The sequence below is a fragment of the Mixophyes fleayi genome, chromosome 1, assembly GCF_038048845.1.
Source record: "Mixophyes fleayi isolate aMixFle1 chromosome 1, aMixFle1.hap1, whole genome shotgun sequence".
Lineage (NCBI taxonomy): Eukaryota > Metazoa > Chordata > Amphibia > Anura > Limnodynastidae > Mixophyes > Mixophyes fleayi.
This window is the reverse complement of record NC_134402.1, coordinates 58,204,219-58,229,426: the sequence shown is the minus strand read 5'-3', so window position 1 is coordinate 58,229,426 and position 25,208 is coordinate 58,204,219. Positions and strand designations below refer to the sequence as shown.

General features: G+C 42.3%; 1 protein-coding gene across 1 annotated transcript in view; it reads left to right on the top strand.

The window, feature by feature from the left end:
• Positions 1-1,211: 1,211 nt before the first annotated feature.
• The window catches only part of RBM47 (RNA binding motif protein 47), a 98,431-nt gene continuing 74,434 nt past the window's right edge, over positions 1,212-25,208 (top strand). Inside the window, exon 1 of the mRNA XM_075194814.1 lies at positions 1,212-2,266. The gene's annotated coding sequence lies outside the window, so the exon portion shown is untranslated. The remainder of the gene's footprint in view (positions 2,267-25,208) is intronic.

Below are 25,208 nucleotides of genomic sequence, written 5' to 3'. Positions count from 1 at the left end.
CATGAACATTCATGTAGATAGGAGACCTCTCTTAATAACGCACACCTTCACTGTTTCATATGTAAGTTAAGCTAATAACTGCTGAAAGTATGTCACCATCTATAGTTTCCCAGAGCATTATGCACAGTAGTTTATACATCCATATTACTGTATTATATAATGTAAGTGGTATGGAATTACAATGGCACTGATTGACAGGTGTCATCAAAACTACTTTATTAATGGACCAAAATCTGAAACATGAATTAACTAAGTCAGCCCACCTGTCATTCGGTTAACCTTTTGATTGCTGCTGTTAAAGGGAGAACATGTGGCGTGGCAGGATCCAGTGTGAGTTTTAAAAATGGGTGTGGGTGTGTGTGGGGGGATTCACCCCAAAGACAACCAAATACATAGAAAGACGGCGGGCGGAGTCCATGTTGCCCCCATATCAAGTACCTATGAAAACTATCTTTTACCTCCTCAACAAATAAACTGCTTCTTAAATTTGGAAAGTTACATGTGTGTGTTTATAAAATAGCAGCACATGAAAGAGTTAAAATGATTGACCTTTCACTTATCATTTTGGGAAAGTTCTACCAGTTTTGTCATGGCACTTGGCAAATGAAGAGACTACATACTGGAATGTGTGTTGTCTGTAAGGTCATATTGGGTTTTTTTTTGTTTTGTTTTTATCCTCTTATGCTTTATCCTTTTATTATGTCTATGTGGGAAAGTATTATCATTCTGTGAAATAAAGCTAAGAGTGACGGAGACCAGAGTTAAGCTCAGTGATACCCTGTAATCAGAAAATTATACTGCGACTAGGTTTGTTTTAGGTGTCTTTTGTGCTTATCTGTTATGTCACTGGCAGTGTTTACTATAAACTGTGTGTGTTTTACCTAAGTACACCATGAGATTTGTGATTTATTTAACCCTTGAAAGCTATCTGCATGCCCTTATTGTGTTGGTAAGGTGAGAGCACAGAACAGGGCAAGGTTAAAAAGAGGCTTGGCAGCAGCAAAACTGGTTTTGTCTCCTGTTTTCTCTCTCTCTCTCTCTCTCTCTCTCTCTCTCTCCTTCTCTCTCTCCTTCTCTCTCTCCTTCTCTCTTTCTCTCTCTCTATATATATTCTCTATGTCTTTCATACTTTAAATAAAATGTTAGTTGCTTTTAGACATGTATGCACTGCTACTGTGAAGTAAAGGACATGCATTTGAGTGGGCAATAGGATGTGCATTCAGTGTAATAGTCATATACCAAAAGTCCTGAGTTCTAGCTCTACAACCTGTGTGAGCATTATCTATTATTTACAGGCAAGGCTTTTCCAGACAAGTGCTTAGCTGCCTTCCCTGCTCAGATGCACAGATTGTGGGAGTTTGATCAATTCTGAGAGGGGAGGAATGAGACAGGTGTCTCGAAGAAGAAAAAAAAAACAGAAACGAAAACAAAACCTGTATTTCATATGAGTAGAAAGGTTTTCTCACAGATATTGCAAAGTGGAAGATCCCTCTCTCAGCTATACTGTGCCAGTAGCTAAGACGAACCCAATTGAACACACCATGCGAAGACCAGTTTTTCTTTTGTAGTAAAGGTATCTGGAGAGGAATGTTGTACTGGCCCATGGCCAGTAAGAGCTCACTGAGCAGGATAAAATTTCAGTTTGGATGTGCGGGAAGTTTCTTGTGTTAGTTGGGAGTAAGATTCTGGTTTGGTGAGTTTAAGGGCAGGGAGTATACCAGTTAGAGACAGGCTTTTCACTGTGCATGAACAGAGTGAAACTGATAAGACAGTCCCAGTCAACCCTTTGTGCTGCACTGCGTATATTACTTTTTCTTTATTTAACTAAAGCAGTGTTGGCATTTTTGTGTCTCTGGTTAGAGTTCACATACCTTTAATGTTTTGTGTCTAGTCAGGCTTTTTTTTTTCCCCCACTAAAAATTATGCTTCTGAGCCCCTATTTAAAATATTGGAATGTGCAGCTTTTGGGCAGTGAGCCTTTGAGATTAGTGGGGACCTGCTAATTGTGAGCCTCTCTGCTGTGCATTTTTCCAGGGCTCAGAGGAAAATCAGAGAGAGAGAGGGTGAAGACTGAAGTGAGAGCTAAGGCTGAAGGGTTCTGTTGCTATCAACAACAGGAGGTGCTCTGCGCTCCTCCTGAGAGTCTAACAGAAGGTAGGAGATACAGAAGTTTTTGAGTCACATTGAGACGTCTCCTGGCACTGAGCGTAGTTTTACAGAGCATTACAGGGAAACAGCTTGGGCTGGACGAGCAACCTAAAACCAGGTAAGTCTTCACCTTAAGTAAACCTAGTTATCATAAATCACCAGTGGTTATAATCATTAATGTGCACAATGGTATTGCTTGTCTAGTTGCAAAGTACTGGAAGTTAAATATTAGGTTTTTTTGGTGTTGCCTTGTGACTGTTCGAAATTAACTAAAAGAGCAAGTTATAACTGCAAGGAGCTTAATTATTATTAGATAACAATATTACCCCCCCCCCCCCCCCACACACACACACACACACGCCAACTTGTACAACTACACAATAAATTAATACTACTTGCCATATGTTTTGGCGTCATCAGTAGCAACAGCCATTAAGCTTTATGCTGAAACTAAATTAATGTGATCTTTAGAAAAAGTGGCCTAAATATATTAGTTTTTTCATATTATTGTTAGGAGTGTTGATGTTGTACTTGTATACTTGTCACCTGTCCTGAATATTTCTGTTCCTGAATAGACTATTTTTTATTATATATAAGACTGACCATCTACTTGAAGGAAAACTTCTATTACTCTGTATGTTACACTTTTAAATATATATAATTTGCTTTATAAGTTAGATTTATCAGAACATTGTTGACCTGATCACAATATTTACCTTAAGCTAACAGGGTACCGGACCTGGCCCAAGAGGTCACCCCTAAATAATATGTGAGCCTATAACGTGACACTCACATCATATCCTGGGCTGACCTGCTGCTGTCCAGTCCTCAAGCCTCAATAAATAGTGATGTGGGTAGAGGTTATCTACCCCTCTAAGGGGTTATTTTAAATGATAAGCAATTGTATAATCAACATATACAGTGGTCATACATGTTATGAGGTGAAGTGAGAGGTGTCTGAATAGTTTGTTCTACTGCAGAGATTCACCTGTCCAACAGCAACGTGTACAGGGCTGGCTGGAAAATGTTATCCCAGGGAGGTGGGGGGTGGAGGGGGGCGATACCTGGCTCAGCAGCCTATTAGGAACTTTTTAAAGGGAAAAAAAATGCTATTAGCCCAGTGACCCAGCCCAAGGTAGCCCGCTATGGGACCGTCCTGGGGGGCAGAAGCCCCCTTGCCCCCCAGCCCAGCCAGCCCCTGAAATTCCATCACTATGCACCTATACATTGCAGTCTCTATCTCCTATACATTACATTGTCACATTGATATTTTACATTTTGGCAGCTGAAGTCTAGTGAGGTCGTTAAAAAACAATAAAACTTCAAGTTAGCTGCTATCATGGTGGTGGGAGTACCCCTGTTATACTGTCTAAATAACCTACCATCTGTTACTACAACTATGATTTACTTTCTCCAGTGAACGATATAAACTGTACATATGCTTCATAACCACTGTGAACAAATACCATGAGTGTACTACCTGTAAAACATGCAGCTGACAGGTTTATGGACATGATTTGTGCCAATGGTCAGGTGAACCCTTGGGGCCGACGTTTCAAAAAGCAGAGCAGACAAACTGGTCCTTTATAGCACCTGTTTATTTTAAAGAGCATAATTACTTGCTCTCTTCTTTAATGTAGCTGTCGATATGATTTATCTGAGGTGATACACCTTACAGAGGTCCTCCTTAAATGTACTTCCCAGTTCATTCTTGTTTAAGCCATATGTTCTTGTTTTGCAAGTATTACATTTTAATAAATGCTATATAACCAAAATCATGCACTTGGTCTAGTCTCACCATCTGATTTCTGAGTACTGAGGGAATTTATATGCTTCCATACTTTCATACGCATTTCAGTCCCATGTGGTCTGTCTACGTTGTCTACTGAGTGATATTGTGCCATCAATCCTCATCCCAATACAAAGTTGTTTGTACTCTTTTTTAAGTTAAATATAGTAGGAATAGTGAGACCAAAGGGAATTTCTCTCTTATTTCTCCCTGGATTAACTCTTATTGAAGACACCAGTAAAAAAAACTTGTGATTGGTAGCTATGTCTTTATTCTCTGGTGGCTGTTGTTAATCTATATCATGTTAAGTTGACCAAACTGGCCTTTAATAGTATTGGAGGGGAAGACACCATGGGGTATATTTACTAAACTGCGGGTTTGAAAAAGTGGAGATGTTGCCTATAGCAACCAATCAGATTCTAGTAATCATTTGGAGAATGTAGTAAATAAATGATGACTAGAATCTGATTGGTTGCTATAGGCAACATCTCCACTTTTTAAACCTGCAGTTTACTAAATATACCGCCATATGTTAGGTGTGTGAATGTCATGCAAGCTATTTAGGGCTATTATTTTAGAAAAGCATGTACATAAAAACATTGTTGTGTGTAAATATACCATAGCTTTAGGTTAGATCAGGCTTGGGCAGACTGTGGGCTTCCACAACAGCTGTAGCCACATATTGCCCACCTCTGGTTTAGATCATTGGGTTGTTTGGAGTTTCCTGATACTGATACCAAGTGCAATTCCCCTCTTTTGTGTTGTCTGGTGTGATGTAAACTGGTTTAGAAATATGGGGGCTGATACAGTGTTGAACATGCACCCGCCTGTGAAGCGTACATTGTGTGATTTCGATCTGCACATATCCACTCTTGCGCCTGAAGAGATGTGATGAGGAAGGGGCGTTCTAACATAGGCCATACATGACTTCTCCTCCGGAGACCCAGGGGAGAAGTCATGTGACCGGGGGAAGGAAGGGGCATGGTAGCAGTCGTGTCACATAGACCCGCCCCCACTATAAAATGGTGATATTCACGGCATTGAATAGCGGGGTGGGGCTTAATGACATGATTAAGCCCCGCCCCCTGGGAGGCCACTGGAAAATTTTCGGAGAGTAGACAAGTATGAAGTAGGCCGAGTACAGAAAATGGTTTGCAAGCTAATGCAGACCTGAAGGCAGGCATGCCTTTTACAGCTGTATTATTTGCACCAGATAAGGATGATGATGACCGCCAGCACTAGCTAATCGCTTCTGATTGGCTGATTGCAGTTTCTGCTCTGAAGCTCCTGGGTATTTTCTTCATTGATCGTGCATATATTTTAGGATTTTTGTGAGTGTATTTACAAAAATATCATCTACAGTATTATATGAAGCCTAATGGCACATGCGTTTTTCCCTATGGAAATAAATGTTTACAAGGATTTATTATGCTCACAACCTGTTTCTGTGTATGGGATGTAGGGGTCAGTAAACCTGGCACATATGTTACTGGTGCAGTGCTGGACTTACCTTGACCTGTGCTATGACTCAGTATATGGGCTGAAATATTCTATTTTTACACGCACAGTTTTGGACTGTGAATTATGCCCAAGTTACGCTCAACATCTGCATCAGGCCCATAATGTCTTATTACTCTTATTATCCTCTCTAACTGCTATTATATGCTCCCCGTCATTAAATGAGTTAAGTCACCTGCTGGAAAGCATCTTTTGTTGATTTGATTCAATAACAGGGAGTTCTTCTGTTTCTTCTGGTAAGTGATCTAGCTTAGTTCTCCAGGAACTATTGTCAGGATCAATATAATAGTGTCCTGTTTGTATTCCCACCAGTGAATGCAAGGCTTGTATCCGACTTGGATTGCTCTTTAAAGGGGGAATGGTTTGAGTTAATTTTGCACAATCTGAGTTTCATTGCGGAAGAGGCCATTTCTTAGAGATGCAAAGTTCTACCATCCTATCATTTACTTCCTCTTTTGCTCCTCCAGTCCATGGAATGCAATTCAATTTTCAGATTTTATAGTCTATTAATAGAGATGGGATGACGCAATTTCTTCTACTGGTTGGTGTGTGGGAATACACACAGGCCACAGGTCACAGGTGAAATGTGCTCAATTTTGTGGGCAAATAGTTTACAATTTTTTTATCCTTGAAAAAATATGTATGGTAATAGAACTATAATACAACTATAATACAACATTAACTTTCAACTGACTGTAAGTGGCAAATTCTAGTTATTTTCTAGAAGAGGAGCATGGATTTAGGAATGTAAGATCCTGTATGTACCAGGATGCAGTCTAGAGATTATTATACTGAGTGCAGGTGTCAGAGTTTCCTGCCATAACCTGTATTGCAAGTAAAGGAACACACTGAGCCGAAAATCTGATTCATTGGTTCTGGAGACATTCCTAATTTAGCTTAAAGGGGAAGTACTTACTTTCATATCTGTAGATATTTTTGTTATTTGAAAGAATATTACGGTGGTATTTCTGTTGCTGAAAGGTGAACTTTATCAACTTAAACTGTGCCTGCAAACACTGGAGCCAGTTTGTTAACTGAACCAGTATTAATGAGAAATCAACCTGTCAATGAACTATGAGCTCGTGCCTTGTGTTTCAGTGACGTCACTAGGTCCACATGTATTCATAGGTTGCATACGAATAATGTCCCTATAAAAGCCTTCTCGAGGCTCCACTATTCCTCTTACAGCTCTGACTGAAAAACAAGGGAGGGTGTAAGTGGGAGGACCAAATCAGGGGATTGAGTCCTGTGATTTGACATCCTGGCCACAAACCCCCTGCGCTGCCATTTAATGGTTAACAAAATGAATTTGCCAGTTCTGGCTGGGTGAAAGACACCTTAAAAAAAAAATTCTTATGTAGTAGAGTAGCTTTAAGACCCCAACATCTAAAAAAACCTAAGTAACGGTGTGTAATGCAATGTCCAGGATTTGTATATAGTATTGCATGGCTTTTCCGGGAGACTCCCAAATTCCGTGTAGGTCTCCTGGACTCTGGGCATCCTCCAGCATTTGCCCACGCAGGATTAGAGCCGCCATGATGCGATTCTCGGGGCCAAAAAATATACAATTCGCTAAGCCCTGCCCCCTCCGTCCATATCCCCCTCTACCCCTCCGGGAAGTCCCAGAGGTGAATGTCATAAAGTTGGCAAATATGCATTATATTTGTATTAAGCTCTATTTATTTACCCCTTCTAAGACCTCATTTCCCTTCACTTTATTAAAGGCTGCAAAGCCCTTTTGCAGGCGGAAATAAGTGTTTTCACCAGTGATAGGGCTTGTTTTTGCATTGCCCCATACATCAGAGGGTTACTGTTGGCAACAGCACTTTCTGTGGCAACAGTCTCCCTATACATTTGCATGAGGAAGCCCATTTAACAAATATAGCCACATTTTTTCAATGATTTTCTTTTGTTATCGCCATCCTGAGATGGTGGTACCAGAAGAAAATCATTGAAAAATGCTTCATTGTTTGAATAAAAGATTTTTCCGAGCACTTAATATCTCTGCGCCTGAGGCAGTAGTTGAAGGCCTGAAGCTAGCATTCCCATTCTCATGGCGTCCCTCAAGACTTAAATATTTGGGGGTGTTTATCAACAAAGACAACTCAAAGATCTTTGAGGAAAATTTCATACCTATCACCAACACAATTTGTAGAGACCTGAGGAATTGGCTCCCAAAAGGCTTTTCCCTGATAGGCAGAGTCAACGTGGTAAAAATGAATTTGGTGCCACGTATCCTCTACCTGCTCCATGCGCTTCCTATACACCTCCCCTCCTCTGGGTTCAAGACACTACATAAAGCTGTTCGGGATTTTGTGTGGAAGGGTAGACGTCCCCGCTTTAAGCATGAAACACTTTATATGCGTAAGCATACGGGCTACAACTCCCTCACTTTGCACTATATTATGATGCGGCTATGCTAAATAGGGTGATGGACTGGACGAGGCAGGAGTCGGACAAACAATGGGTCTGGATAGAGAGTTACGTTTCAGGCAAGTCACTCCAATTCGCAACCTGGCTGCACGTTCTCTCTAAAATTACCCACCCAACTGTTACCCCAACTTTGGCTAGATGGGCCAGACTATGCACGATTCCTCACATCTCCTCACGACACTCACCTTTGACCCCGATATTTGACAACCCGGACTTCCCCCCAGGCCTTACTAGATGGACTTTCAGACATTGGATAGGAGTGGGACTCCATAGGGTCGGCCAGCTGGTAGACGTGTCTGGGGTTCTGCCTTTCACTGATCTCCAGTCCAAATGGGAACTCCCGGCTGCGGAGATTTGGAGACACATACAGCTGCGCCACTTTCTAGGCTCCTCGGGGATTCGGGAGTCTGCGGGGCGGACGCTTACTCACTTTGAAACTTTATGTACCAGCCCACTATATCCTAGGCATACTCTATCTATCATTTACAGTATCCTCATTGAACATGCCTTTAGTAAACAGCCCACCTTCACACGGGACTGGGAGAGGGAATTGGACTGCTCAATAACTGAGCAGGATTGGAGTGACATCTTTTTACGCACTCAGTCTAGCTCGGTTAGTATACGGGTAATTGAGATACAGTACAAGGTGATGACTAGGTGGTATTGATGCCCCAGCCTGCTGGCTAAGATGGTTCCCGGGGTGTCAAACATGTGCTGGCGATGCTTGTTGGCGCCAGGTACCCCATTACATACATGGTGGGAGTGCAGAACACTTAGAACTTTTTGGGATGCAGTTCTTCTTATTGCTAAAGAAATAATGGGTGTCGAGCTACCTAATTGCCCAAAATACTGGCTATTAAATGACAATAAAATGACCATCTCTCAATATAAAAAATCAACAGTTAAAAATCTCAGCAACGCTGCAAAGGCCGTGATCCTGGTGCACTGGAGATCCACGAATATCCCTACCATTAAAGAATGGTTTGCCCGATTGGAATACTATAGGATAATGGACGATATACTTTATTCATCAATGGATAAACATAGGGAATATTACCATGTTTGGTTTGAGTGGCTTGAATTCAAGGATTCACCATTATATTCTCAGTGGAACAAGTGAACTCCCTTACCCTCCCCCCCTTCTCCCCCACCCTCAGCCTTGCCTTTCCTCCCCACTCTTTACCCATGTTTATCTTTCCCTTATCGTTATATGTTTTACTATTGAATACTAAATAGTATGTTATATGCCGGACTGTTGTCCCCCCTTATTAAAAAAAGTTTTTAAAAAAAAAAAAAAAAAAAAAAAAGATTTTTACAATGTTTAAAGGTTCTTTTAATTTTTAAAAAAGTTTTTTGACATGTGAAACTGAAAGGCCAAATATGGGCTTTCGGTTACACTGCGTGAGCCGGCTGACGCACGCACATATCCCCAGAGACTGGCCTGCCAAAGCGGTAAGTTAAACCTGATTGTTTTGGTAAATCATCATCATTTATTTATATAGCGCCACTGATTTTGCAGCGCTGTACAAAGAACTCATTCACATTAGTCCCTGCCCCATTGGAGCTTACAGTCTAAATTCTCTAATATATACACACACACACACACACACAGAGTGAGAGACTAGGGTCAATTTTGATAGCAGCCAATTGCGCAAACCTGTGATTTGTATTATTATTATTATTATTGTTGCTATAAGTGATGAAAGGGAACTATTGATAAATAGGCCGCTTAGTTTTGGCTGAGACAGAGAAACTAAAATATATCTTGGACCCAAAATGCATCTGGCAAGTTAATAGTAAATGAGATTGTAAGTTATTTAAATAAAAATACTTCCTTATGTAAATCAATATTTAAAAATAAGTCGGGTATTTCCCAGAAATTTTCCTTGTTTTACTTTGCAAATCCACACATTGTTCTGTTCTCGTTTGTGGTCCGTTTTATAAATATTTCAGAACCTAAATAGAGAAATTCATGGAAAACTGTTACTGGTATCAAGCAGAGCCTGGTATTGGAAGGAAAAAAAAATGACTGTGCTGTGGAAACATGACAGATAAGGTCTTGCCGTGGATTTTGTCCAAATATAAAGGAAAAAAATGTTAGTGTAAAAAAAGAACAGCTTTGTGTTGTGTAGTGATCTATGGAAAACAATTGTGTCTGCACAGTAAAATGAGGGAAATGTTAGTATAATTTTCAAAGTTGCCAACATTTTGGTAGACTTTCCCATTTACAGGTGGGTGCATGTAAGCACATGTTTATTGAACTTAGTTATAATGTAATGCAATGTTTACATTAATAAATATTATAGTACTTAAAAGAAAAATAGACAGCAAAGACTGCATTCACTATACAGAAAAAAAAGAATTGAGCTTTGCAGAAAATAAGGACATCTCAATGGACAACTCGTTAAAAACTGGGACTGTCCAATGAAATTAGGCAGATTTGGCAACTGTGCAAGTTTGTTTATTTATTCACAGTGTAGTGCAATATTGACATTGCAAGTTCGCTTTATTTTTACATAAATCAGTATTAAATATCTCTTTTTTTTGTATGCACAAACACATGGTGGTAGATCATTGGTTTCTGACTAAGTGGACTATAATGTATTGATATTAAGGGGCCTAATGTGTGCCAAGAAAACATTCTGCACACCATTACACCACCACCACCACTAGTCTGCACTGTGTCAAACAAGGCAAGGTTGATCCATGGATTCATGATGTTTACGTCCACTTCTGACCCTACCACCTGCATGTCACAGCAGAAATGGCGATGTGTCAGACCAAGCAATGTATTTCCAATCTTGATTTGCCAGTTTTGATAAGTCTGTGCCCTCTGTAGCCTCAGTTTCCAGTTCTTAGCTAACAAAAGAGGAACCCTGTTTGATCTTCTGCTGCTGTAGCCCATCCAATTCAAGGTTAGATGTGCTGTGCATTCAGAGATGCGTCTCTTCATACCACTGTTGTAACGCATGGTTATTTGAGCTACTGTCAACTTCCTATCATCTTCAGCCAGTCTGGGCACTCTCTTCTGACCTCTCTCATTAACAAGGCGTTTCCCCCCACAGAACTGATGCTCATTTGATGTTTTCTGTTTTGCTCACCATTCTCTGTAAACTCTAGAGACTGTTGTGCATGAAAATCCCAGGAGATAATGTGAAGTGAGGCACATAAAGGCAAACGTCCTTAAACTTATCCACATGTTCAGAAGCATAGCACTTACCATTGAGGCGGGGCCATCTTAACAACATTATGGGCCCCCGGGCAAAGCAGTGCACCGGGGCCCCTAGATATAGATATAGGCAGCCTCGGACTGGCCCGCCGGACAGCCGGTCAATCCACCGGTAGGCCCAGCGGGGTTGAAGCTCCGCCCCCTCCGTTGTTAGGGCGGAGCTTGATGTTGAACTTTGTTTAGATGGCGGCGGCGGTCACATCTCCTGTAACCACACTACCGCGCAGATGCAGAGAGCCCAGGCGCGGTAGTGTGTTTTTCAGCAGTTTGAGCAGGGGAGGAGGACGTCCTGATATCAACATACTGATCCAAGGTCAGTTTGGTCATCATAGGTTCATGCAACACTGGACGCAATAGACCACGCCCCCTCTGACGCTGCAGAGTTTCCCCGGGTTATCTGAAGCCCAGCCAGTTTGATCGTGGCTGGGATACAGAAGCTGGATACTGCCGTTTGATCGAGGAAACATATGGACTGAAAGATACCTTTTTAACATACAAAATGTGAGTGTTTTTAACCCCATGTTTTAACTTAATAAATAGAGAACGTAAAACACCATGAGATCTTTCTCTGTTCTCTCCCTGGTCTCCCATATGTGCACTCTGGTGAGGAGAAGAAACAGGTTTAGAGGGGAGTAAAAGTACATCGTGGTGGTGCTTTTTGAAGCAAGAGGACACATTATTCAAATACTGTATGGAATAGAAAAGGTCACATTGATGTAAGTTTACCATCTGGGACATCGGTATAGGTGGAACTAGAAGACCAACATCCTTTAATGACTTTGGGACCGTTTTCCCCTTGACTTATTCATTGACCCAATCCTTGTGTTTCTTTACCCTTCCCCCATTTGCGCCCGTCCTTTGATATTTATATTCTCTTTCATACAACACTGGCAGCATACCAGCATATATGGAATAAATGTGACAGGCTTTGGATGGGCTGTATTCTGTTCATTTTTTTGTTTTTTAAAATTTCCCTTCTCAACAAGCATTCATTGGTGAAGTACGCAACCGTAGTAGCACTGATGCTGTGTGTATGGTCTTTGACGAGTGGCATATTCTGTAAGAGTCCTTAAAAAATAATTATAACAAAGAGTCATTTTAATAATCAGACTGTGTATACAAGATCTGGCAAATGAAGGGTGCTTTTCATGTAGTCTAGTATTCCAATTGCATCCAGTTGAAAATATAATCATTCAGGGTTGTATAATATGTTGGTCTATATTGTATGTTAGTGTAGAAAGGCACATGCATAGGAGAACATAATTATATTTATATATTTTTCCTTTTGCCTATTGTGCATTCTTTTTGATGGTTGTCCTGTTTAGAATTTAGGGGTGATATAGTGAAAGTATTATAGGCATATATCAACCGTATTTAAAATGAAATTAGATGGATTTCACTGAGATTAGTTGAGAATTACAATCACTTGTTTTTTTATGAATTGACTTTTATTCCAGGACATGTCACAGCAACAACAGGTTGGTAACCATTGTACTAAAAAATTAATTGTGCAGTTTATGTCTTCTAATTGATGATGTTATTATTTGGTTTGTGTAGCCCTTGTAATGGCTTTTAATAAGCTCAATACATGATGGGCAATAACAACATATGAGGCGAGGGTTGGAGGTAACCAAATGATGCACTTATCATAAGTAACTGTCTTGGTGCATTAGGAGACGACAGGAGCTGGTACTGGAGTTTCTTCCAAACCACAAGTGTTTTATTAATGGGTCCCATGTAGTTCCCTACCAGTAGAATGGGCAGGGTCTAATGCAAAAGGTGCACATTTAAAATAGTGCTATAAGTTGTCCTCCATAGCCTGACCACACCCCCTTTACTGGCCACACCCACTCCTAAAGTTGGCCACACCCCAATATAGTGGGCCCCTATCACTGAATTCCCCCGGTGGGCCCTTCATGCCCCAGTCCGACACTGGATATAGGTATATAGATGTATACAGATACAGATACAGATATAGATATAGATACATAGAGATAGAGATAGATAGATGTACTTGCTGAGTGACCCTTGTAGGTTTTTTTTGCAGGTTTTTTCTTATGCAGGATTATTTATTCTCATTAAGAGCCGTGCCTATGGGGCCCCCTTGCCCGTGGGGCCCCTGGGCAGCTGCCCATCGTGCCCAATGGAAAAGATGGCCCTGCATTGAGGGTTAAGTTGTTGGTTATCTCCAGCCAATATAATCCTGTGGGAGTGTTTAGGTTTGTGTGCCCATATATTCTCACGCAAAGGATGCTGGGTCTCTTCCGTCGCAGAAATACCCTCCCGCCCACCCTGTGTTTTGTTGTGTTACAAGGTTTCGTAGTCACAGAGTAAGTAAGGTTAAGCGGGAGAGCCCTTGCAGTTGGCAACTAGGGCGTACGGTGCTATCGCTGATTGGCTAATGCCACCACATACTTCAAAGCACCTTGGTTCATGGTTACCCGGTACGGGGTCCCTGTGTTCTGCATTGTACGGCAATTCATTCGTGAGCCCTGAAGTGATGTGGTCACTATTACGCCAGATTTAGCACTGGCCAATCGTAAGGGACTAGGTCCCGGTATCAGAGGTAGGCCGGATGGCCGTACACTGTTTGGTTTAGCTTTTATTAGTTAGCTGAAGGCAAGTGCTCTCGCCCCCACCAGGTTTATATATATTTAATAAACTGTGACCTTTTTAAGCCAAAGCTGAAGTTGTCGGTGTCTTTATTTATTAGTTGGTAAGAGATAAGGTTATACCTGAGGAGAGGTTGTGCGCGGATGAATGAATCTGTGGTATGAAGTTTATCAGTTTCTGAGATACTCACACAACTCCATCTGGCACCAACAATCATTCCACAGTCACTTAGATCACATTTCTTTCCCATTGTGGTGTCTGGTCTGGACAACAACTGAACCTCTTCGTCATGTCTGCATGCTTTTATGCATTGAGTTGGTGCCACCACATTGGCTAATTAAATATTTGCCTCGCAAAATAGCCTAAGACTTTCCTCTTATCGTCAAACCTTTAAGCATTCTCTGCAAGAACACCTCTTCTTGCAAGCATATACTATTCCTCAACCACCCTATTAACCTTCATAGGTTATCCTATTACCACCTTTTACACAGTTCACACAAGACATCAACCTTCTGAGCCCCTGACCAACATTGCTGTGTGACCAAACAAAGCACTTTTTTACCTTTGCATTCCGCATGGTGGCTTAGTGGTTAGCACTCCTGCCTCACAGCACTGGGATCATGATTTCAACCCCTGACCGTTATCTGTGTGTAATTTGTATATTCTCCCCGTGTTTGCGTGGGTTTCTTCCCACACTCCAAAAACATACTAGTAGGTTAAATGGTTACTATTAAAGTGACCTTAGCAAAAAATATCAAGACAGTGACACAATAGTGGTCCAGTAATTCATAGTTACTAACATATATATATATATATATATATATATATATATATATAGCTAACTCTGCTCCTCACCTCTATAAATACACACATAAAACACACAAGCAAATTTGGTAAAATGTTTGCAATTGACTCTTTGGTGTACTTGACTATTCCTACTGATTAGATTTTCCTCATTTCTTAGCCTTAATTTGTTTGGTTTATTTTGTTTTTTTGTGTGCTACTTACCATTTATAATGACCTTTGCTATTCTAAATTGACTCAATATTCTATCCATTCCTTTGATTTGCACTTAGTGTTAATTTGATAATACTAATAAATTTAAGCAACAAAGTGTAACTGTGATGCCACCTAAAAGGTAAATGTCTCCTGTGGGAGTAACTGCACTGCAAGAAGCAGCAAAAAGATGAAGGGCGGAGCGGGATAAAGCCTGACAACAAACTATGACTGATGACCAAAGAGAACGCGAACGTGATCGCCATCGCTATGCAAATATAACTCCTCAGCAAATTGCCCGTCACAGAGAACACAATCAAAAAGCGTTCAGGACAGAGGTAATATCACGTCAACACCTACAAAGTCAGCGAACAAGATGCCACTCATTCTTGATGTCTATAACTTTGATGAAACAAATATTAAAGCTCATAACTGTGGTCCCATGAACAGTATTTGTGAATCTTACCACGCCGATAATATTGCAGCTGAGCAGCCATTTGACAAACTATTCAATCAATGCTGCCACAAGGGTAAAGTCAAATTAGGTGCAATAAGGTCTGCCCCTGTTATTGAGCGCTTAATGAAAGGACAGCAGAGTACGGCGATCTGCCGACGTGAAGATCAAAATTATTGGTGGCATGGAGCTGGGGAAATTAGTTAAAGACTCTGAAAAGATTTACACAAAATCTGTGGTACATCAAAATATTTGTGAAATAAGAATTGTGTTAAATTCTTCTCTTTTTTTTTTAGAGCCGGTAGTTGATTCCACATTCGTGGGATAAATGATGCAGGGAATTTATCCATTACCACAAAATGGTCCCACATGATCTTACTCTTATCCGTCATTTTGACGGGCTTTTAACAAGTTTTAAAATAATTTTCCAGCTACACTTTGGGTCATCCAAGCACTTATTTGCTGATTTTGAGCATATTGTACACAAAATCCCTCTGCACGTGGTCAGAACTGTGAGATACGGCCATGAACGCAGCCCTGAACGCTGCGTGCGTGGACGCAATGGACACTTACTACAGCCTATGATTTCTGGGGGGGTGGGACAAGGTGGGGAAGGAGCGTTTCCCCTAGTAGTCACTTAATAATGACCTGCTAAGCTTGAGCGCACGCAGCCACGTCCAAATCAAGCTTTAGGCGTCTCAAAGTTACTTGTTTTTCTGCCATATCTCTTGCACCGGTTATAGGGCTGGTCCTGAGTTCTAGTGATGTCAGTATCGTATGCATGCTGTAACATGTGTCTGCAATCAGGAGCATCTGTAAAAATGTCCGTTATGTTCAGTAGACATTAAGGACGGCCTAATAATTGTTTTTCCAACGGAAAAACTAGATATAATTTTTTTAAAAATTTAATTTTTAATCATTAATGACTATATCGGCGGTTCCCAAAGTGTGCGCCGCGGCTCCCAGGGGTGCCGCGGCGCTGTCACTGGGGTGCTGCGAGCCAGACATAAAAAAAAGAGAAGACAGAAACTTACCAATCAGCGAGGCGCCGGGACCCAGCAGCCTCCTCTCTCCCGCAGTAGCTGCCACTGACGTCTATATTCAGTGACAGCTGCGGGAGAGAGGAGGCTGCTGGGTCCCAGCGCCGCGCTGATTGGTAAGTTTCTGTCTTCTCTTTTTTTTATGTCTGGCGTGGGGCAGAGTGAAAAGGATGGTGGCACCGGAGGGGGACAGTGTGGCAGCGGAGGGGGACAGTGTGGAAGCGGAGGGGGACAGGGTGACAGCGGAGGGGGACAGGGTGACAGCAGAGGGGGACAGGTGGCAGCGGAGGGGGACAGTGTGGCAGCGGAGGGGGACAGGTGGCAGCAGAGGGGGACAGTGTGACAGCGGAGGGGGGCAGCAGAGGGGGACAGTGTAACAGCGGAGAAGGACAATGGGCAGCGGAGGGAGACAGTGTGGCAGCAGAGGGCAGCAGAGGGGGACAGTGTGGCAGCGGAGGGGGACAGTGTGGAAGCGGAGGGGGACAGTGTGGCACCGGAGGAGGACAGTGTGGAAGCGGAGGGGGACAGTGTGGAAGCGGAGGGGGACAGTGGACAGCGGAGGGGGACAGTGGACAGCGGAGGGGGACAGGGTGACAGGTGGCAGCAGAGGGAGACAATGTGACAGCGGAGGGGGACAGTGTGGCAGCAGAGGGGGACAGTGTGGCACCGGAGGGGGACAGGGTGACAGCAGAGTGGGACAGGTGGCAGCGGAGGGGGACAGTGTGGCAGCGGAGGGGGACAGTGTGGCAGCGGAGGGGGACAGGTGGCAGCGGAGGGGGACAGTGTGGCAGCAGAGGGGGACAGTGTGACAGCGGAGGGGGACAGCAGGCAGCAGAGGGGGACAGTGTGACAGCGGAGAAGGACAGCGGGCAGCTTAGGGGGACAGTGTAACAGCGGAGGGGGACAGTGTGACAGCGGAGGGGGACAGCGGGCAGCAGAGGGGGGCAGCGTGACAGAGGGCTGCAGATGGGGCAGCGTGACAGAGGGCTGCAGAGGGGGCAGCGTGCCTGGGGGCAGAGGAGGGGGACAGCGTGGCAGAGGGCGGAGGAGGGGACAGCGTGGTAGAGGAGGGGACAGCGTGACAGAGGGCAGAGGAGGGGGACAGCGTGACAGAAGGCAGAGGGGGTAGCGTGAGAGAGGGCAGAGGAGGGGGGACAGCGTGACAGAGGGCAGAGGAGGGGACAGCGTGACAGAGGGCAGAGGAGGGGACAGCGTGACAGAGGGGGCAGAGTGCCTGGATGCAGAGGGGGCAGAGTGCCTGGATACAGAGGGGACAGAGTGCCTGGATACAGAGGGGGCAGAGTGTCTGGATGCAGAGGAAGCAGTGTCCCTGGATGCAGAGGGGGCAGTGTCTCTGGATGCAGAGGGGCATTTTTGCATACAACTAAATAAGTATTTTTGTCGTGACCTAAATACTTATTACAATTTTTTGACCCAACTACTTCTAAAACAGGACTGCTCAGTAATTATTTTGGAGGGGTGCCTTGAAAAAATTTGGAGACTCTAAGGGTGCCGTGAACTGCAAAAGTTTGGGAACCACTGGACTATATTATTATTAGCATTCACAGGTAACATTAGTTGCTTAATACTGTTTTTTTCTGTGCTTTTTTTTTTATATTTTATATTCCATATAGGTATTGTACATATCCTGCAGTGTCTGGTCTAGTAGAGCAGAGTAAACCTACACCCATAGTCAACACTACATGCATCTTTAGATCCGTTCTGTCACGGTCCGGAGACTGGATAGGAGCCCAGTGGCTGGGAGGAAGGCTGGCCAACAGGAGGTAGATGGTAAGAATGGTCAAACGTAGCCGGTTTCGGTACACAGTGAGGCGAAGAGGTCCAAAGGTTCAGGAAAAGGCGGAGTGGAGAGCAAGGTGAAGTCGGTACACAAGTAGTTAATGCTTGGAACCAGGAAGAGCAACAGGAGCAGGCTCTTGATCACAGGCACAGAGCACAATAATCAGGCACTGGAGACAGGAACTGGCCAGGCTTTTATAGGAATTCAAGGGGTGGAGCTAAGACATGCTGGATCATCAGGAAATCACTGGAACTGATCTGGAACACCGAATAAAGGCAAGAAACTGTCCAGCAGCCAGAATATCTCAGTCAGTAGAGCAGCAGTCCACAGAGGCAGAAGCCCTGAGTTTGAATCCTGACATGTTCCTTATTGACTTCAGGAGTATGGAGAGCCGAGTTACATGCGGTTTATAACATACACAGTATGCACTCAGTGTGAGTCATTAATGAGAGCTAAGCATAAGAGAGGAGTAACTTTGCACCTGCGTACAGTCATGTTGGAATGGAGGGGGAGGAAAATGTGGGAACAGGTTTATAGTTGGGGTAGGACATGTCCCAGATCAACTTTAAATTTCAGTGTAAAAATAAAACTATCAAGTATTTGTGTGCTAGATGAAAAAACACCCAGTATTTAACTTATGTGCAAAATATAAAAATAATTTGCACCCATTGTAACATGGTTTGTCCCAGAGAAAATTTACACCTTTTTATGCCTTACTTTACTTAATGACTCAGGCCCAGTATGTGTGCCTTAATGACTCTCAGGCCCTTTGTTGCATCTAAGCACGTCACGTACGTTACTGTCTCTGCCTACCTGGGAGCCAGGGCCGGATTAAGGGACCTCCAATCCCCCGTGAGGGCCCCCCCAACTCGTGATCCGAGCTGCCCGCCCCGCCCCTTCTTCCCCTGGCACTTACCTCCTTCTCCGGCACGCTGTACGCTCTTTATTAAGGAGACTACAGTGCTCCGGAGAAGGACCGCAGTGAAAGTGCTCAGCAGCACTAATCGCGCCAGGGGGCGCCCCCGCCCCCGACCGATCAATACTGCTGCTGAGCACTTTCAAGGGCCCCCTGGATGCCATAGGCCCCTGGGCTATAGCCCAGTTAGCCCTATGGTTAATCCGGCCCTGCTGGGAGCAGTAGTCCCCATCATGACAAGTTTTCTGAATCTGATTTTGCCATACTTTTGCATTTTAAATGTTCCTCATTAAATTTTGGCTTATAAAGCCCAAGGAATAAGAATAGATGGTAAAATTTGTAATATACAGATAAAGAGGGATTACATAGTGACATTTGTCAATATTGAAAAACAGAGACACTTCCATGGACAAATATTTAAGCCCTTGACTATTACTGGAAATTAGTCCTATGGTAAATCTGAAGTGGGAAGCACAAAAAAGAGTAGAGATAACTCAATCATGGGGAAATATGTTAATAAGAAAGCTAGGAAATATGCTGAGCAGCACTGTAAACCCCCTGGTACCCCTGGCGCTGAGTACCAGGGTATGACAGTAAAAATAGAGCACAAGCATTTGTGGCTGTACTTGTATGCTGACGCTTGTACAACTAAATTATTTTTCAATATATCTTTTAAACATTTTTAAACTTTTCAGGTTTTTTTATGAAAGTGGAACTGGAAGCCCAGGTCCGGTATCCCAGTACCACTGCGTCTGTGTGAACCAGCAAAACAGGACTACGAATGTAGGACTGGCTGGCACAGCGGTAAGAGTAGTATTATTACATGTGTATTGTAACGTTTATAATGTCATTGTGTAATAATCATATGTGAGGAATATAATAGCCCTAAATGCTGGATCAATAATATGTATGAATTAATAATTTAAATATGTAAAAAAGTCACACATTAATGTAGATGGGCACAGAATAGCATTTGCTTTGGCAAAAAAATGGTGGTTCTAACAGCTGTCAGAAATTGTAAAGCACAAAAAGAGTGATCTGAATACCAGGTATTAGATTGCCTTTAAAAAAAAAAAAAAAAAGAAGCAGCATAGCCCTCATGTAAAGATTTTTTCTCATTTATCTTGGCCGAACTTGTACAACGTAGTGAGGAATAGTAAAATTACAGCACACACAACATTTTCAATTGCATTGCGACAAAAATGTTCAAACTCATCAAATTAAAATTCCATAGAATCTGATCGTACAGATTGGGCTGCATTTATCTGTATGTCTTCCACAAGCCAGAAAAATGTCTGTGCAATTGCAAAATCAAACAAGTTGTATGACAAAATTGTAACATGTGAGTACCTTTAGAGATCTATACATTAAGACGTGCCTAAAAGGTGTACCTCAAAACCCTGTTGCCTCTGCTGAGACCCTGAGAAATCTCAGGTGTGAGTGCAACCTCTCTGTGATCCTAACTTCCGGAGCTGCAATGAAAGTAGTTTTGAACAATGGTTGACACAAGCCATTGTGAAAAGTGTGAAAGAAATGCCTATTATGTAGGTGCGGTTGCTTTGAGCACTGTGGGGTTTCCATGCTATTTTTACTGTTTATGTTCTTTAAAGCAGCAATCCCACATAGCAGGTTTTTCTTTAAATAGCAAGTTAAGTAAAGTACCTTTAAAGTAGGCATTCTATAGCAATTTTTATTAGCTGTCCTCATACATCATCATCGTCATCATTTATTTATATAGCGCCAACATATTCTGTAGCGCTTTACAATTGGGGACAAACACAGTAAACTAATAAACAAACTGGGTAAAACAGACAAAGAGGTGAGAAGGCCCTGCTCGCATGCTTACAATCTATACAAATCTTTGTCTACTTTTCAAAATCGCTGGATGGCATACAAGTATGGCTATCAATCACATAGACTCAGACTCTCAGGAGAGGGTTAACAGAGGAGACAGAGCTCAGTGTTGCATTCCAAAATTTCTCTGCTAACTTTGTCATGTGCTATGTGACTGTGGTTGCCATGGTAGTCACATGACAATGTGGAGACTTTGCACAATGATACATCATAATAGCAGCCTGAAGACTCAAGGAAACATGGCAATTGCCAAGTGTCTTCTTATAACCTACCACAGTGATTTTATAGGATTGCTGCTTTAAACTGTCAAACGTGAAGAAATGCCCAGAGGTCACACGTAAAGTACAAATGCTTCACAGGTCAGGGCACATAACTAAGATACAGAATACAGCTCTGTTAACGCTAGGTTTCATCTAGCACTTTCTTTTAATCATAACATTTCCCGGTGGCCTACACACAGCGTTGGCAGTCATTTTGTGTAATGAAGCAGTAATCATGCGAACGAAGCCAATCAATTCACTAGAAACTAGTGACATCATTCATTATTTTTGTGGGGTTTTTTCCTAATGATGTCACTAGTTCCTGGTGATCTCATAGGTTTAAGGTTAGTTCAGACCACAATATGGCTGCCTCAACTGTGTATAGGCTCGAGGTACAAGCTTCACTGCAGAAAAATATTGCATGGCATCAGCATTTCATTTACAAGGTATTTGCCTAATTTGCACTAGTTTTTGCCTGCTATGTGGTATAGGCCAATCTCCTTTAGTAGTAGAGTGCTAAAGCCTCTTTGTCAAGGTCACCTTGTCAGGAACAATGCTTCTGGCAGTGTAGTTTATTGTATTTAGTTTTGCAACATTTGTCCTCTGTCCCATTTTTCTTTCCTTACCAAAAGTGATGTGTCATAAAAATACACACACACAAAAACCATTGCATTTCAGCTGAGAGATTGCCTTTTTATTTCATTATGAATCCAAGGATGCCAGAAGCTATGCAAAATCTCAGGGATAAACGACAACTCAATATATTTACTCACAACTGGATATATTTATAAAAGTTTTAAGTTGGAAGAATAGAGACAGTTAACATTCGTTTTCTATTATCTCAAAATGAGACTTAACAGAAAATTGTCACGTCTTTATAAAGTAAAGACATACCAAAATGTTGCACAAACGTTTTGTCAGGCGACAATTACATTCCAGGACTGGAATAACGACTTCCACAGAGGCCTGCTACTCAATATACTGACATTTCAGTGTAAGCAGTGTAACTTTAGAAAATATGTTCTTGTGTATGACATTAAAATGTCAAATATGGTACAAAATAGAAAAACAAAAATTAAATACACTCCAAAAACATACTAGTGGGTTAACTGGCTGCTATTAAACTGGCCTTAGTCTCTCTCAGTCTGTGTGTGTGTTAGGGAATTTAGACTGTAAGCTCCATTGGGGCAGGGACTGATGTGAGTGAGTTCTTTGTACAGTGCTGTGGAATTAGTGGCGCTATATAAATGGCTGCTGCTGCTGGTGATGATGATGATGAACACTTTTGCACTAAAGTCACTTTAATAAATTTAGTTGAAAACTCTTAGAAGCAATCACGTGAAAGTAAAACATCAATTACTTCCACAATATGCTTCTTTTTCCATTTATCGTATACACTGATCGCCACAACATTAAAACAACTGATAACTGAAGTGAATAACATTGATTATCTCGTTACAATGGTACTTGTCAAGGAGTAGGATATATTATGCAGCAAGTGAACAGAAGTTCTTGAAGTTGATGAGTTGGAAGTAAGAAAAATGGGCAAGTGTAAGGATCTGAATGTCTTTGACAACAGCCAAATTGTGATAGATAGACGACTGGGTCTGAGCATCTCCAAACTGTCAGGTCTTGTGGGGTGTATGCAGTGGTTAGTACCTACCAAAAGCGGTCGAAGGAAGGACAACCAGTGAAGCGTTGACAGAGTCATGGGAGCCCAAGGCTCATTGATGTGCATGGGGACTGAAGGTTGTCAGGTCCAATCCCACAAATTGATGAAAAGTTAATTCTGGCTATGATAGAAAGGTGTCAGAACAAACAGTGCATTGCAGCTTGCTGTGTGTGGGGATGCATAGCCACAGACGGGTCAAAGTGCCCAGGGTGTGTGTGCTTTGTTTACCTGGGGAAGAGATAGCATCAAGGTGCACTTTAGGAAGAAGGCAAGCTGGCGGAGACAGTGTTATGCTCTGGGCGATGTTCTGCTGGAACACCTTAGGTTATGTTGATGTTACTTTAACACATACCACCTACCTAAACATTGTTGCAGATCAAGTATACCCCTTCATGGCAACAGTATTCCCTGATTGCAGTGGCCTCTTTCAGCAGGATAATACGCCCTGCCACACTGTATAACTTGTTTAGGAATGGTGCGAGGAACATGACAAAGAGATCAAGGTGTTGATTTGGCTTCCAAATACCTCAGATCTCAATCCAAACGAGCATCTGTGGGATGTGCTGGAAAACCAAGTCAGAGCCATAGAGGCCCCATCTCGCAACTTACAGGACTTAAATGATCTGATGCTAACGTCTTGGTGCCAGATACCACAGGACATCTTCAGAGGTCTTGTGTAGTCCATGGCTCAACGGGTCAGAGCTGTTTTGGCAGCACGAGGGGGACCTACACAATATTAGGCTGGTGGTTTTCATGTTGTGGCTGATCAGTGTATATCTCCATTACAATGCATAGAGGAATATTGATCTTCCATATCTAAGCTTATACAGGCAACATATTATACAATTCTGCTGCTTGAGCCAAGTGACAGGATCAGAGTCCAATGTGGCCACACATGTAAGTGGCCATATTGGGTAAGATCCAGCAATTTAACCCTCTAAATGAGCAGAGGATCTATTCAAATGTTAGAGGAGCCGTTCAGCGTGGTTGGTACTCACAGACAGGCCAATAGAGGTTATTTTCAGTCATTTTCTGGCTGCATTTAAGAACATACTCAATAATGAAATTTGGATCAAATTATTATCATGAAGGTCAGTTTGGGACCCCACTCTGCTGCACATATTGCTGCACATATGTGACGTGTGTGTCCAGTACTATTATTGTTAGTATTAATATAGTGCCCAACATATTACGTAACACTTTACGGGGCGTATTCAATTGTTAGCGTTAACGCTATCAAACGAGCGCTCAAAAAATCTTAGCGTTAATACGGTAATTACTCGCGGAATTTCAGCTCGCTGCTCATTTAGCTGCGAGTTGAAATTTGGCGAGTAAACTACCGTATTAACACTTTTCGCGCACAATATTACCGTATAAACGGTAATATTTTTTGAGCGCTCGTTTGATAGCGTTAACGCTAACGATGGGGAAGGGACTGTTGTGAATGAGTTCTCTGTACAGCGCTGCGGAATCAGTGGCGCTATATAAATAAATGATGATGATGAAGGAGAAATAGGCATCAGGTACAGGCAGATCTTTCTGCAAGGTTAAGAAAAAATCCACTCAAAGTAAGAAGAGAGACAAAGGGGTCAATTCACTAAAATTCGGTAATGAGGCTGATTTTTTATCATCCATTATTGCGGCAACAGTACATCACTTATCCCAGTAATATATCCAAACATCATGGCAGCAAGTGAGTGATGCTCATCTGCCTCTGTGATACTGGACCTGACTTGCTTTCATTTCCACTTTGTAAAAAAAACCATTTTAAATATATATGTGTAAATGTATATACATACACACAGTGGGGGGAGCGGGAGAGTATACTGTGCCATCCCTTCACTTCCCATACTGCTTTCATTGTAAAACTATTGAATACAATTCACTTACATTTTCCATAAGAAGGATTGCAGCTAATTGCACCTCCGCAGTCCTTGATAAATGAACATCCAAGTGCACAAACTTTTTCTGGGGTGACCTGGTGAATTTTACTGTGTGCCGCCAGGACAGCACTGCTATCGCCTGAGGTGACTCCTTTATGTACAGGAAGAAGCCAGATATAAAGCTTTTCACTCTTTAATAAATAGACCTAAAAGAAAGAAGCACTTTAAAGCAGAGGATTGCAGTGAAATGTAGACTGTGGGGATATACTTTAAGTTTGAGAAATGAAAGCTTAAAGTAGTTCATAATAGCCCAGAAGCATGTTAAAGTACATAATAATTTGAAGACAATGACAAATGAACCTCTTCTGCTGTTAAACTTCTGTTGAACTGCTTTGAACTCTGGTCTCATACCTGAAAGTAACACAAGCTTACTACACTAACCTTCCAAAGTAACAGCGTGGAAATTACAGGGACCTTGGTTACAACATAGGTTGTATGCACCACTGAGTGACCCACAAGGGTATGAAACAGGAAACATTACCATGGTTCAGGTTTAATATTATTTTATAATGTGTTTGCTTTCTGGGAGTTGTTCTAGTCTA